Genomic DNA, 13,119 nt, shown 5'->3' with positions numbered 1-13,119 from the left:
AGACACCCATCCGCGCCGACCTCACGGGCTGGGCCGCCTGCCGCGCCGGGCTGCGGGGAAAGCGCGGAGCCCGGGAGCGGGGACGGGACGGGGCGCGGCGCTCCGCGCACCCCCGCACCGCGCCCCGCGGGGGCCGCCCGCTCCCCCGCCCTTGTTTTGTTTATCTTTCCCCCCACGGCCCCGTGGAAAACAACAACAACAACAACAACCAAATAAAACCCGATCTAGATGAAAAGCGCCCGCTTCGCGCCGGGGTGCCCCCGCCCCGTCCCCCCGTCCCCGCACCCGGGCTGAGCCGCCCAGCGCGGCGGCTCCGGGGGCAGCGCACGGTGCCCCCCCCCCCGCTCCCCTCCGCGCGGTGCGGCTGCGGCTGGGGGCGGGGAGCGGGGGAAGGCAGCGAGCGGCGGGGAGCCGCGGCCGCCCCGGGGGAGGGGAGGGGAGGGAGCAGAGTTCAGCGCTGTGTGCGAGGGAGACAAAGTCTGGGGAGCGTGGCCGCCTTCCAGCAGCTCCGGCTGGAACAGCTGCGGCGGGGGGGGGCCCTCCCGGGCAGGGGCCTCGCTGGCTGCCTGCCCGCCCGGCTGCGCCGCGGCGCGGGGCGGGGTTAAGCCTCATTACACGGGATTTAGCGTGTCCCGGAGGCCGGGAGGGACTCCGGCTCCGACAGGGAGGGAAGGGGGGGAGCGCTGCGGCCTCGCAGTCCGAAGAAAGTCCGGCCACGGGGCGAGGGAGCTGGGCCGCGTCCCCGGGCTCTCCTCACGGGCCTTCCCGGGTGGGGGGGGGAGCAGGCCGCGGTGCTGCCCGCCCGGCCCAGGGCCCCCCGCCGCCCTGAGGGCAGCCCTTGAGGCGGCCTCCCCTCCCCTCCCCTCCCCTTCCCCTCCCCTCCCCTCCCCTCTCCCTCCCGCCTTCCCTCCCTGAGTGGCCCGGCGAGGGAACGGCTCGGTGCGGGGTGGTGCGGGTAGGGGAGAGGGGCCGGGCTGTGCCCTGGGGACCGAGAGCGGGGCCGGCGCCTCGGGGAACGTGTCCAGGCTTGGCCAGGCCGTGGGGAGCGACCCCTCCGCGGCTCCCGGTCCGTGTCACCGGGGTGTCCGCTCGGCAGGCGCGTCCCGGCCGGTGAAACGGCCCGGGGCAGCGCGCCGGTCCGAGGGAGGCAGGGGAGGAGGAGCTCATGGCGGTCACCGGGTGGTTTTTCTTTTTGACGTGAAAACAAACAGAGCGACCCAGAGCTTTGCGCTCCGCTTCCCTCCCCAAATTTTCACTTGTTCGCTTCAGAAACATCAAATGAAAACGGCCCATTGCGGCGGACACGGCTTCTGCTGGCCTGTTTTCCTGGGAACCATTTCATAACAAAAAGCCTGCGTCGGTTCATTTCCCAGCTTTGTGGGTTATTAAAGTAGACCTTTGTGACATTTTCGTACCTGTATTTGGAGAGAGAGGTGATACATTTATCTCCATCTATATGCATGTATGCAAACATACATCTATAAAGACATACAAAGCCATCCCTTGCGCTCAGCCGTGCGAGGACAGCAGCTGGATTGTTGGTGTGACTTGCTTGGCCCTATTGCTGAAAATGTACTCGTTTCTGCCAAATTAAAAAATAATTCCTGAGCTAAATGTTTGTGCCATGAAGTCTGCAAATGACAACGTAGGTGCGCTGCTCGTAGGGCTTCAGATACGGGAGCTTCATCTGTTGACATGTTGTCTAACACAGAAGAAAGTGCTTCTGAATTTCGTTAACTCAGGCAAGTTAGCGTAATTTAACCCAAAACATTTCATGCTACACAGGCTTGGGCGGAGCAGGGAGGAAAAAAGCAGGGAAAGGGAGGGAGAGGGAAGTAAAAGGCCACAGCCCCTGCACAGTGGGATGGCTGGTGTAGCATTTGCTGGAGTTGCCAGGTTGCCATCTGGTCTGGTGAAAAAAATGGCCATCTCCTGAAACAGTGCGTGTGCGGAGCTGCCGCACAGGCGCAGTGGCCTGGGTGAGTCTAGGATGTGTCAGAGCTACTGTGCATGTGCAAATTGATTTGAGCTGAGACGCGTGAGCACGCTGTGGGCACGCTAGGTGTGTGGGGAATAGCTGTCGCGTCCCACAGCAGAGATACGCTCTGTGAAATCACGAGATTCACTTGTCCACCCATGGTCATCCGGTCCTCTGGTGTCAACATTGTTTAACACCTTTAGATCACCTGGAAGTGGTTGAGCTGTGTTTTTGATTTTTTTCTCCATTGTTTTTTATATTAACTATATTTATATGTAGCTATGACAATATAAAATCTGAGCAGAGGTGGGATGAAGTTCACTTTGGTGTAGTGTGGTCCAGGACAAGAGCGTGTTCAAGGACTTTTACACTTATTAGTGATATGGCTGTGCCTGACCTCGTTACGTGTCCGAACAAAGCTAGGCAGGTCTGGTCAGTGAACCGCTGCAGCCATCGCTGTGCCAATCAAAGGTGTGAAGAACTGTGTGGGACTGAGCGAGACTTGGGAGCAGGAGCCCACAGCAGAGGTGGAACTGTAGGAAGCTGTGTATTTGCTAGCATTATTTATCACTCGGTGAAGGCAGGGGAACAAGCTAGGAGAAACTGTGTCACCAAACATCAATTCTGCGTAGGAGTGCTTTGTTGATTCAGGACGTTTGAACAGCGCTGTCAGGAACATTTTTACATTTATACCTGGCCAATGCTAGCCACCTATTATAAATTATCTCTGTCTGGAAAACACACATTTTTACAGCAAAGATGTAATATTAAATGAACAGGTCTTCTGCTTTACTGAATGCTAAGAGATCTTCCAGTTCATTGTAAACTAACTCAGGCAAACTGACACGCCTGATTTTTTTTTTTAACTTTCAAGGGCAGGCATTTTTGAAACTTTCAACTAGAATTTTACATTCTAACCGTCCTTAAAATAAACATTTCGGTGTTTTTTTGGTTGTTGCTGAAATATAAGTTGGACCCGTGCAGTACTGGTTAAACAAGCCATGCTAACGGTTTTAACTTCAGAACATCTTAAGTTGTCCCAGTGTGCTTAATGACAAAGAGCGATATTTTCATATGCACAGTAATGGAAGAAGTTGAAGATGGGACACTGTCTTAAAGCAGCAGGTTAAGGAAAACAATCCTGCTATAGAAATAATTAAAGGAAAATTACAACTGGTATATATAAGTACTGTTGTACCATTATACAATGAAAGTGGTGTCTGCAACAGAAATAATGAGAAAATTATTCCAGATTCTATCAAGAATGGGATCCAGATACTTTCTCTTTTATGACATTAGTTCAGAACTCTGCCAGTTTCATGATCGTGCACTACTCTACTTAAAACACAAAGTTCAATTTTTGTTCTCTTCGCACATGTGTTTCAACTGCAGAAAAGATCACCAAGTTCATAGAATCACAGAACAGTTTGGGTTGGAAGGGACCTTTTAAGGCCATCTAGTCCAACCCCCCTGCCATGAGCAGGGACATCTTCAACTGGACCAGGTTGCTCAGAGCTCTGTCGAACCTGGCCTTGAGTGTTTCCAGGGATGGGGCATCTATCACCTCTCTGGGCAGCCTGTGCCAGGGTTTCACCACCCTCATGGTAAAAAATTTCTTTTCTATATCCAGTCTGAATCTCCCCCCTGTCAGTTTAAAGCCATTGCTCCTTGTTCTGTCACTCCATGCCCTTGTAAAAAGTCCTTCTCCAGCTCTCTTGTAGGCCCCTTCAGGTACTGGAAGGCTGCTCTAAGGTCTCCCCGCAGCCTTCTCTTCTCCAGGCTGAGCCTTTCCTCACAGCAGAAGGGTTCCAGCCCTCGGATCATTTTTGTGGCCTCCTCTGGCCCCACACCGACAAGTCCATGTCTGTCCTGTGCTGAGGGCTCCAGAGCTGGACGCAGGACTCCCAGAGGGTCTCACCAGAGCAGAGCAGAGGGGCAGAATCCCCTCCCTCGCCCTGTGCCCACGCTGCTGGGGATGCAGCCCAGGGCACGGTTGTCACAAAGGCTTCATTTATAAGCTATGTCAGCAACATCCTAACATCTTAAATGTTCAGCATATTGAACCACTTTGTGTTTAACCTGTGCTAAATTGGTCATTCACAGTTGTGAACATCTGCTCACATCAATATGCTGCTCTGAAGACTGGGGAGATCCTGGTGCCGGTGCACAGCCCGTTTGGCTGTCCTTGCTGCAAGAGTAGCAACCTGCGGGAAAAAGGTGCGGTGGGCAGTTGAGGGTAGTAACCACATCAACTTCCCATGGTGGTTTTCTTCATCTGCGTTAGTATTCACACAAGTAGTTCAGAAATAGCTGGATAACTGTTATATCAGTATTAAATAAAAACAACCCCAAGATAATTTAAAAGTGTTCTAGACAAAGACTAAATAAAGTGGCAAAATCAGGATTACATCATACAAATACGTGACTCCTAGTTTATTTGTACTAAACTTGGCTGGACTAAAAAAAATGTCAGCATGTGTTAATTGTCATATGCTAATGAATGCGTTGTAGATGTCGAGTTTTAAACTTGAAATGTTTGTTTCTTCTTTTCATCAGTTTTGCTTATTTGTCATCTTGTAGCTCTGTCTTACTTCAGGCAGCAGCACAGCCTGGATAGTGGGTACGACGCACCCTTGGGCGACAGTGACTTTCCCAGCTGTGTGGTGAGACGCTTGTTGCTGCAGATGGTGGGGGATAAGCCTCACTTCTCGTCCAGACAGCTGGAGAATTCCAGTTATCAGGTGCTCCAGAGCAATGGACAGATAGTGTGGAGGTCCAGTCCCCCTGAAATCCATCTGACTGCTCTCCTTGGAGCCACTACGGTTCACAGTCTATGACGAAAAATATTTCACTCTAGTTCTTGTTTTCTCACCTGCTCCCCGCCGTGAAATACCCCGCTTTATATTCTACAATAGCTGCTCCACACACAAACTAACCTCGAGTCTGTATGAACATGGGCTAACACAGTCTGGGCTCCCCATCCCCTGCCTGCTTTAACTTGATGAGTTTAGTGTGTGTTAAAGGCAGCCTTGCCCACGCTGTGATAGATGTGCTAACCTCACACCTTTACACCTTGCTCTCGCCAAAGCCTAAGGCCTTTTCTTCAGATTAAGCTACTTTGACTGGGCTAATGTGACTGAGAAACACACCTCTTTTATCCATTAAGACAGGGCCAAAAATGTTAAGTGCTCAAGATGCAAGCCCCTAGGGCTTGTCTATATATCGAGTTATTACACGTGGAGGCTTTTATCTTCGTAAGAAAATGTTCTTTTTGTGCACGCCAAAGTGTGAATTTAAAACTAGTGGTTATAGTAGAACTCTGATGCAGACTCGTTCATTCTGGCGTCTTCTGGATTTTTTTCAGAGCAACTCTAACTTCATTAATTCATTTAAATGAAACCAAAAAAGGTACTCATATCAGAGTGAGTTTGTCCACATGAGGAATGACGCTTGCCTGACTGTGGTGGTATTATTAATAACACCTTCCTACGTGGAGAAGCTTTGTCTGTTAGGAATGTTCATTTTGCACATTTGTACTTAGTGAGAGCATCACTTGTTTACATTTGAATCTTGCTATTTGGACAACTGGTAGCTGATGCACTATACTGAGATTCGTTAAGTTACTCCATACCAAGGCTGTGATCCTGGGGATGCTAAATTATGCAGATGAGTAACTAAATGCATGAATAGTTTCACTGAAGACAACTACATCCCGAATAAAGTTTCTTCTGTGTTTAAGCACTTGTAGAAATGCTTAAATGCTTCCTAAACTTGCAATTTATGTGATTTGTTCTTATAAGGAACAATGGACTGTGCTATGTTACGTTGTATTTTGTTAGCATCCATGTGAAGTCACATAAAGCATCCACAAGTTACTAATGAACTTCGGTTCCATTCTTTGTGACTTGCCTAATTCATTGCAATTCATGCCATTTGCACCTTTATGAAACTGTAATTTTATAAACTTTAATATTCTGAATTTTAGTTTTAGTTTCTCCGCAGTAGGCCGCGGAGAAATTATCTTTTATGACATATTAGTAGTTGTGTGATTTTTTTTAATCTGAAAATATAGAATGCTAATGGTTTGAGTAAAATCTAATGAGTATCTGAAACCAGTACATGCTAAACGCTCGCTGCACTGCAGATACATGCAAGCCAGGAAAAAACCCAGAGCCGGCAGCAAGCACCCCGGGCAGTACCTGGCCACTTTGTGTGCACCCCCAGGGAAAGACGAAAGACTGGTGTGAAGTTAGGACTTTATCATGCAGCAAGTTAAATAAATGTCCAAGCAGTGTTTGCTGTTTGCAGGAGTGGTGCATTACACTCAGATTACTTAACAGAAACAATACAAACCTGGCCATGAAACAGAGGAAAGTATTTGTTTGTGTGCATTCAATCATACGTTTTTTGGAGTTGGACTATGTTTTTATTGTGTGTTTTGTACAGCACTTAGTGAATAGGGGTCCTGGTTCCTTACCTGAGATCTTGGGTGCTACAATAATAGCAATTTAGATACTATTAGTAGAAATAACCTTGTCATATATGGCCAGTTTTGCGAGGAAATGATCTCTGTCCCAGGCGGGATGGCCTCACTTGTAAAGGAGTTTAATGTGGGAGAGGCAGGTGCCTTGGGTCGAAGTCAGGTAAACACTAGGAGCCCAATCCTGCTTGCAGCTGTTTACTTCAATAAAACTACGTGTCTGAGTAAGAAGGGCAGGATTTGGCCTTTGGGTTTCAAAGTTAATTGTGGACAATTAATGGGGACGTGTCACCTACATGAGGTCCAGCCAGAATTCAGTCCTTTACTTCTTTAATAGCTAATGTTTTAAACCAATTAGCTGCATGCACACATGGAAACAATAGTAAAGCCTCCACAATCAAGACTATACTAAGATTCTAAATTACATATATAATAAAGGCTGTTCATACGTTTTGTGGCTGAGAACAATGTTATATTTCAGCCTCAAGCAAAAATTTTCTCCAAGCCATAGCCCCCCCCAACAAAAACACACTTTTTAATGAAAGTCCTGACACCACCGTAATTACAGTGCAGCAAACATTACCATCGTAATCCCATTTCATCCTTCGGCAAGGCGAGCATCCCTGGGGGCCTGGCTGCCTTTCTTTGCTAGTGACCACTTTTGCAGAAACAGCCTTTTCCCTGATGCTTTTTTGTTTTTATTTAACCTCTGCTGCGCTGCCCCGGGGAAGATGCATGGGGTGCTGCCAGCGCTCGTCTCCCCACGCTCCTTCAGCCCTCCTGGCACTGCCTGCAGCCCTAGGCCTGGAGCATCAGGCAGCAGCCAGCTGTTTGGCATCCCCACAGCCCCTCTGCCTGTCCCCCAGGAGCCAAAACTCCAGCTTCAGCCCCTCGGTACCACACGGGTTTCACCCTGACTCCTTCCAGCAGCCCCCAAGCTGGCTGCTTTGTATATGGCAGAGACATTGTGCCCCTTTTTGCTGGCCTGCCACGCTTCAGACAAGTCCTTGCTCCGGATCCGGTAACGCGGCGGGGAGCGGCTCTCCGTGGAGTCCTAATCCAGGTGAGCGAGGACAGAGCTGTTGGAGCAGCAGGGCTGCGGGCACGCTTGAGCAGCCTGCGGTGTGCCCGGCAGTAGCGCGTTCGTTTGACGCAGCCCTGCGGTGTCTCCAGGCTTTCGCAGTGTTTGGGTGGGGAAGTTACATGTGATTGGTTTCTCACTGCCACATTGATCCAGCGAGTAGATTTGGTGTGTGGACTGCGATATGGGCAGGAGGGATTGGCAAGGCTGTCTGAGGCTGGGATCTTTTCCTACCAGAAATATGGGGAGATATATATGAACATACATAACCACAAGGGTATAATTGCCGTTCTTACATTTTTTTTTCTCCTGCCTTCTTAAGTCAAAGTAATAAATCTGTATGATCACAAGAGCTAGAATAATCAATCTCTCCTTACATAATTGATCTGAAAATCCTAATTAAGGCTGGAGACGAATTAAACATAAGGATTCTTGTTCTCTCTACAACATTGTCAAGTACAGTACAGTCTTCTACCATGAAACTCCTACAATTCTTATGTACAGAATAAAATCATGCAGCTGAGATACTTTTCCTAAAAACAAGCAAAAGCCCTGTATCTGCTGGGAGGACATTTCTGCTGTCCTGTTCCCTTCTATTTAGGTTCTCATATGGTGTTAATCACCATGGTATCTTACAGCTTTATAAAAATATAGTGCACCATATGTGATAAATCATTAATATTAAGAATGAAGATGCTGGCTAAAAATATTCTTCACAAATCTAAAGCAGAAGACATGCAGTAATGGACATACCCCGGTGAGCAGCCTGAGTAAAAGGACCGTATGTGTGAATACAAGAGACGAGGTCAAAATCATTCCTTAGGTGATAATATTGCCTCCAGTCACTGCATGTGAGTGTGAATGGCAGACTCACTCCTTTCTTCCCTAACCCGTGCTACAGCACGCCAAAGCAGAGGGACTGTGTGCAAGCCATGTCCTGTTCCCTGCGTTTCACTGCAGCAGAGTCCCTGCTTTGCCATGGTCAAGGTCATCAGTCAAATGAAGAGAATTTGCCGATAAATGCAAAGTAAGCTTGTGCATTTATTGTTAAATAAGGGCACACATAATTACAATCCAAACGTAGCGCAAAATGAGGGACTGTACTTCCATTGGAAAGAATGCACTAGAGTGGTCGTAAGTTATACCCCCAGTTGGTAATCTCAGTTACATATTTTCTCATGTTTCTCTTTTCCCACGTCGTTTCAGCCAGATCTGTTTTCTATTTAATTGTAAATGTCAACACATAAATAATTTTCTCTGTTGTATCCCTCACTACTAAATTCTTTTTCTTGATGTAATAGCAAAAGTATATTTATAAAAGGAATGCCTGTTTTGCCAAAGTACCACATAGAATTCCCTTCTCTCTAAGAGGGATTTTCATAATTCCTCCAAAAATGTCTTGGCAAGGATCAACCCACCAGTTGGTAGCGTGGATCCAGCCTGCAGGGACAGAACTGAGGATTCTGATCCCTTCGGCCAACAGACCAGAGGGCACCACGGAAAAAAATGCCTTAGTTTGTTGGAGAGAATGGTGCTGATGTCAAGTATGTGCAGTTATTAAGCACCCCAGAAAGCGAATTCACTGAGAGTTGCTTCCCACCTGTGGATTTTGCTATTCAGCACAGAATTATTTTGGCAACTGAGCATTCTGCATTGTGGATGGCTGTGGGAAGATATTAATCCTGCTCTTCAAGTAGGATACACTCACTGATCTAATAGACCTGTTCCACCTCCGCTGTATCATATTGTGAAAGGAAATCAAACAAATCACAAGGGAAAGGATGGGTAATCTCAAGTCCTTCTTATCCCTTTCTACCTTCTTTTTCAGCTGCTTTACACAGACAAGTTCAGAGGTCCCTTGCTCAATAGTAGAGCAGAGGGAGATCTGTTGTGAGCTCTGCTCACAAGGGAAGTTCAGTTTTTCATCTCTGAGCACCCCTTGAGAAAACCTCAATCCAAATCATTGTATGGGGATGGTGGATCCTAGCCACGAACCACTCACAGCTTGCTCGCTGGATGAGAGCGACAGGCCTCCTGGAGCTGATCTGCATTACAGGAGGAGAAAATCCTGATTTTCTTACTAGGTTGTGCTGTCTATATGTGCACGTGTATTCTTTTATTACAGTTTCTCTAATGTTTGCTTTGATTAAAGGTTATTCCAGGGTACCTACAAAGCAGTGAGGCATTCTCTTCCTATAGATGTGGCAAGCTTGAGGAAGGTTGATATTGGAGCATTCAAAACCTGTGTCTCCTGTGGTTTGAGAAGGGCGAACGTAGGGGTCTGCGTTGAGGAGATGTGGCTGATGTAAGAGAAGAGGTCCTTGGCCTTGGTGAGAAGCATGCCTAAGCCTCCAGAGCCTCACGGGGTTTCATACAGGACCCTGCAGTGTGGTTAGCATTTCCATGGGTACCAGCTCCTCAGCTGCCGGAGCTTCCATTACCCAGTTTTCACTGAAACGATGGTATGATCAGCAGAAGCAAGCCCAGACTGCTCCCAAAGCTCAGCAGCTCCCCGCCTAGTATCTTTAATAGAAATCACTTTAAACTAACAGGGAAGTCGAAGAGCCGCATCGGTGACTCAGCAAGTAGCACGCACTTGCATCTGCCACACTAGAAGGGCAGGACGTCGCATCTTCAGCCACTGCAGGGAAGTCCGTAAGGGCAGCGAGGACGAGTCCCGGGCGTGCCTGCACTGCAGTGGCCCGCTTTATCCAGATGCTTCGAACAAGCTCGAGTGCCTCTGCCAGCGGTGTGCCAGCGGTGTCGGCTACAGAATCCGTCCAGCTGGGTTTGCTCCTGGGTGGCTGGTCCCGGCACACCGCAGCTTTGTTGCCATCCACTTGGTAAGTCTGACTTAGCTCCTTTAGTGCTCCGGCCACATAAGCTGCAGCCTCCCCAAGTCCATTTCCCACCTCACTGTACATTTAATCAGAGGCCTCTCAGAAGTCTTAGACTGTAGTCTTTCCCTGTGTACTCTTACTAAGGGTTCATGTTTATTTAAGATTTAATTTTATGAGCAGTTTTCCTTTATCTCAGTAATTCATATACAGAGTACAGATTTGGTCTGTTCCCTCAGATTTTGCATTCAGCTGGTCTGACTGATCTAACAGTGCTGATTTACTGGTATAATTTAGCCTGTCTGAAAAGAAGGAAGATTGATGTTGGCTGAAATAGAATTCTGAGATGCCTATGGAGTTTTATTGCCCTAGATTTTTTTATTTCTATTTATTTAAAAAAAGTAGGCAGAACTCTGACTTTAGATTTTCAGGAATGCCTACGTTATGTCAGTGTTGATAATTCTTTTGAGGCAAGTCATTGTGGTTAGCCAATCTTGTTTTCTGTCTCTGTGGTAAGATTTTAAATCCAGAAGGCTAACCTCAAAACTCCCCCAAGAAAGCAGGCAGAGATGACAGTGCATTTCCTTCTTTGACCTCTGTAGTCGAGTTTTATAGAAAGATGGAATCTATCGAATTAGACCAAACACAAAATCACCTGCATGAGAACAAAAGGGTCAAATCCTGTTCCTGTAGCAATATGCGGAACAAAAATGTACCAAAACATATTTTTTAAACTCTTTTCCCTTTAAAAATTGTGTTTCTACTAAATTCAGACTATGAACTGTAAAATTCTGTGATGCTTGTGACTTACACATGGTTAAGTATCACATCAAATACTTGAGTACCTGATATATATATACACACACACCCCAAGTGTATCACTTGATACTTGGCTCAAATAACTCGAGGCTATTTGGACTTCAGAATTCTGCATTTCTGTACTGCAAGACTGGGCATATATACTTGTCTTGAATTTCCTGAGTTTGTAACATTTTTGAGGGATAATTAAAATATTCTGATTTCTTTACATAACTCCGGCTTAGGATCATTTCTTTGGGGAAAACTCCTTGTTCAATATACACTTCTGACACAGGGAGGGGAGGAGGAAGGCTTAAAGGAGATGCTCCCCCACATTAACCTCTGCCTTCATCTCCTTTTCTCGTGCTGATACTAGCTCAGAGTGCAGAGGTACGGCTGCACGTGGGCAGTGCCACTGCTGTGGCTGAAAGGGTTGGCAAAAATGCACCTTGTAAAGGGCCTGGACAGCCCTGCTGCCTTCGCGCTGAGCGCGGAGCTCAGGCTCGGGGACACAGCGCGACAAACAGGTCTGCTCCTGCTGGGACCACGTGGGGCTGTGTCACTGCTGCGAGGGCAAGGGCCACATCGCAGACCCTCCGCACCTCCTCCCGCTTCACGCGGGGGCTGCATCTCTCTTTCCAATTAGCAACAGAATCATCTGTGAACATGAACTGAAGTACTCGGTCCCACCCAGATGGGACTGGAGCCTGTTTAATGAGTGGAAGATATATAATATCAGCATTACATCATTTGAAAAACTTTGGCTTGCCACCATGCCATTCACTTGCACGCTCTGCTTGTGCCACGGGAGCTGTGCGAAGCAGCTGAAGTGAACTGGCCGTTTGGACCAGGCTTAACTCCTACTTTAAATCACAGGATTATCACGATAGAGCAGGAGTATTCATTGTGCTGGAGCTGCCTCCTAACTGCCCACTGTGCAGCCCCGGCATTTTTCAGATCAGTGACAGACCAGAGCAATGGCAGCAGGCGGGTGACCAGGAAACCTACCAACGGCAACCCTTTGCATGCAGTGGAATGGACTGGTGAGTACACAATTCCCTCTAACTGGAGGATTTCAAACAATAAAAGCATGGCTTGGAAACTAACTCTTATAGTGGAGGGACAGCTGTCCACTTTGTCACCGTGGCCACTTTGTCTCCGCGGCCACTTTGGCATTACTTAAGACTGACCTGAATTCTTGATCTAGCAAGCCTGTTGATCTATAATTGTAGCGATCCTTTAATTATTTGGCTTAATTACAGCTCATTTATTCTAGTAAAAGGTTTAACTATACGTAGATTTTTAAGTTTCCATGTTATTCTTCATTGAGATAATGTTGAGGCGTAAAAGATGTAGCAAGCAATGCCTTGTAACAACCCATTTCAAAAAGAAAGTGGAGCTTTGCTGGTAAATTCGCAATACAGTATTCTTCAATCAGGCAGTAAATATCATAGCTGTGAGAAACATGCTGTTTTCTTCACACACACAACAGGGGTTTGGAATCCCTCTCGATACCATTTCAGCCATGCACTGATGACCTGTACTTCCATAATACCTCTTTGCTGTGATATTAGCACCAGGTGTACCGTTGGTACACATACCTTTTCATGTTATCTCTGATAGAAAGATGCGGTTAGCAAATGGCATCAGGTACTAATGCAGAAGTGACCTTTTAATGTCGTGCTCAGATACACAAAGAAAGAACAGCCACTGAAAACTTCTGATTAAAGATAAAAGTAGACAGCCTGTAAAAACATTAAGATAAAAAGTAAATCCATTTGCCCAGAGTTTCCCCTGCTATCCCACCTCCTACTCTAAATTGATGTTGTCAGCACTCATGATTTTATCACAAGTCTTGTGATGTTTGATGTTTCACTTACACTCCAGCTACTAGAGTTGTGTAATGAGGTTAGAAATTCAGCTTTCCTTCTTCTTTAATTCAAAG

General features: G+C 47.1%; 1 long non-coding RNA gene across 1 annotated transcript in view; it reads left to right on the top strand.

Annotated features, from left to right (window-relative positions):
- The window catches only part of LOC142361203 (uncharacterized), a 28,238-nt gene that overhangs the window by 807 nt on the left and 14,312 nt on the right, over window positions 1-13,119 (top strand). The gene's annotated exons all lie outside the window — the stretch shown is intronic.

The sequence above is a fragment of the Opisthocomus hoazin genome, chromosome 4 (assembly GCF_030867145.1).
Source record: "Opisthocomus hoazin isolate bOpiHoa1 chromosome 4, bOpiHoa1.hap1, whole genome shotgun sequence".
NCBI lineage: Eukaryota > Metazoa > Chordata > Aves > Opisthocomiformes > Opisthocomidae > Opisthocomus > Opisthocomus hoazin.
Note: the sequence above shows the minus strand (reverse complement) of the source record. Positions and strands in the feature narration are given on the sequence as shown.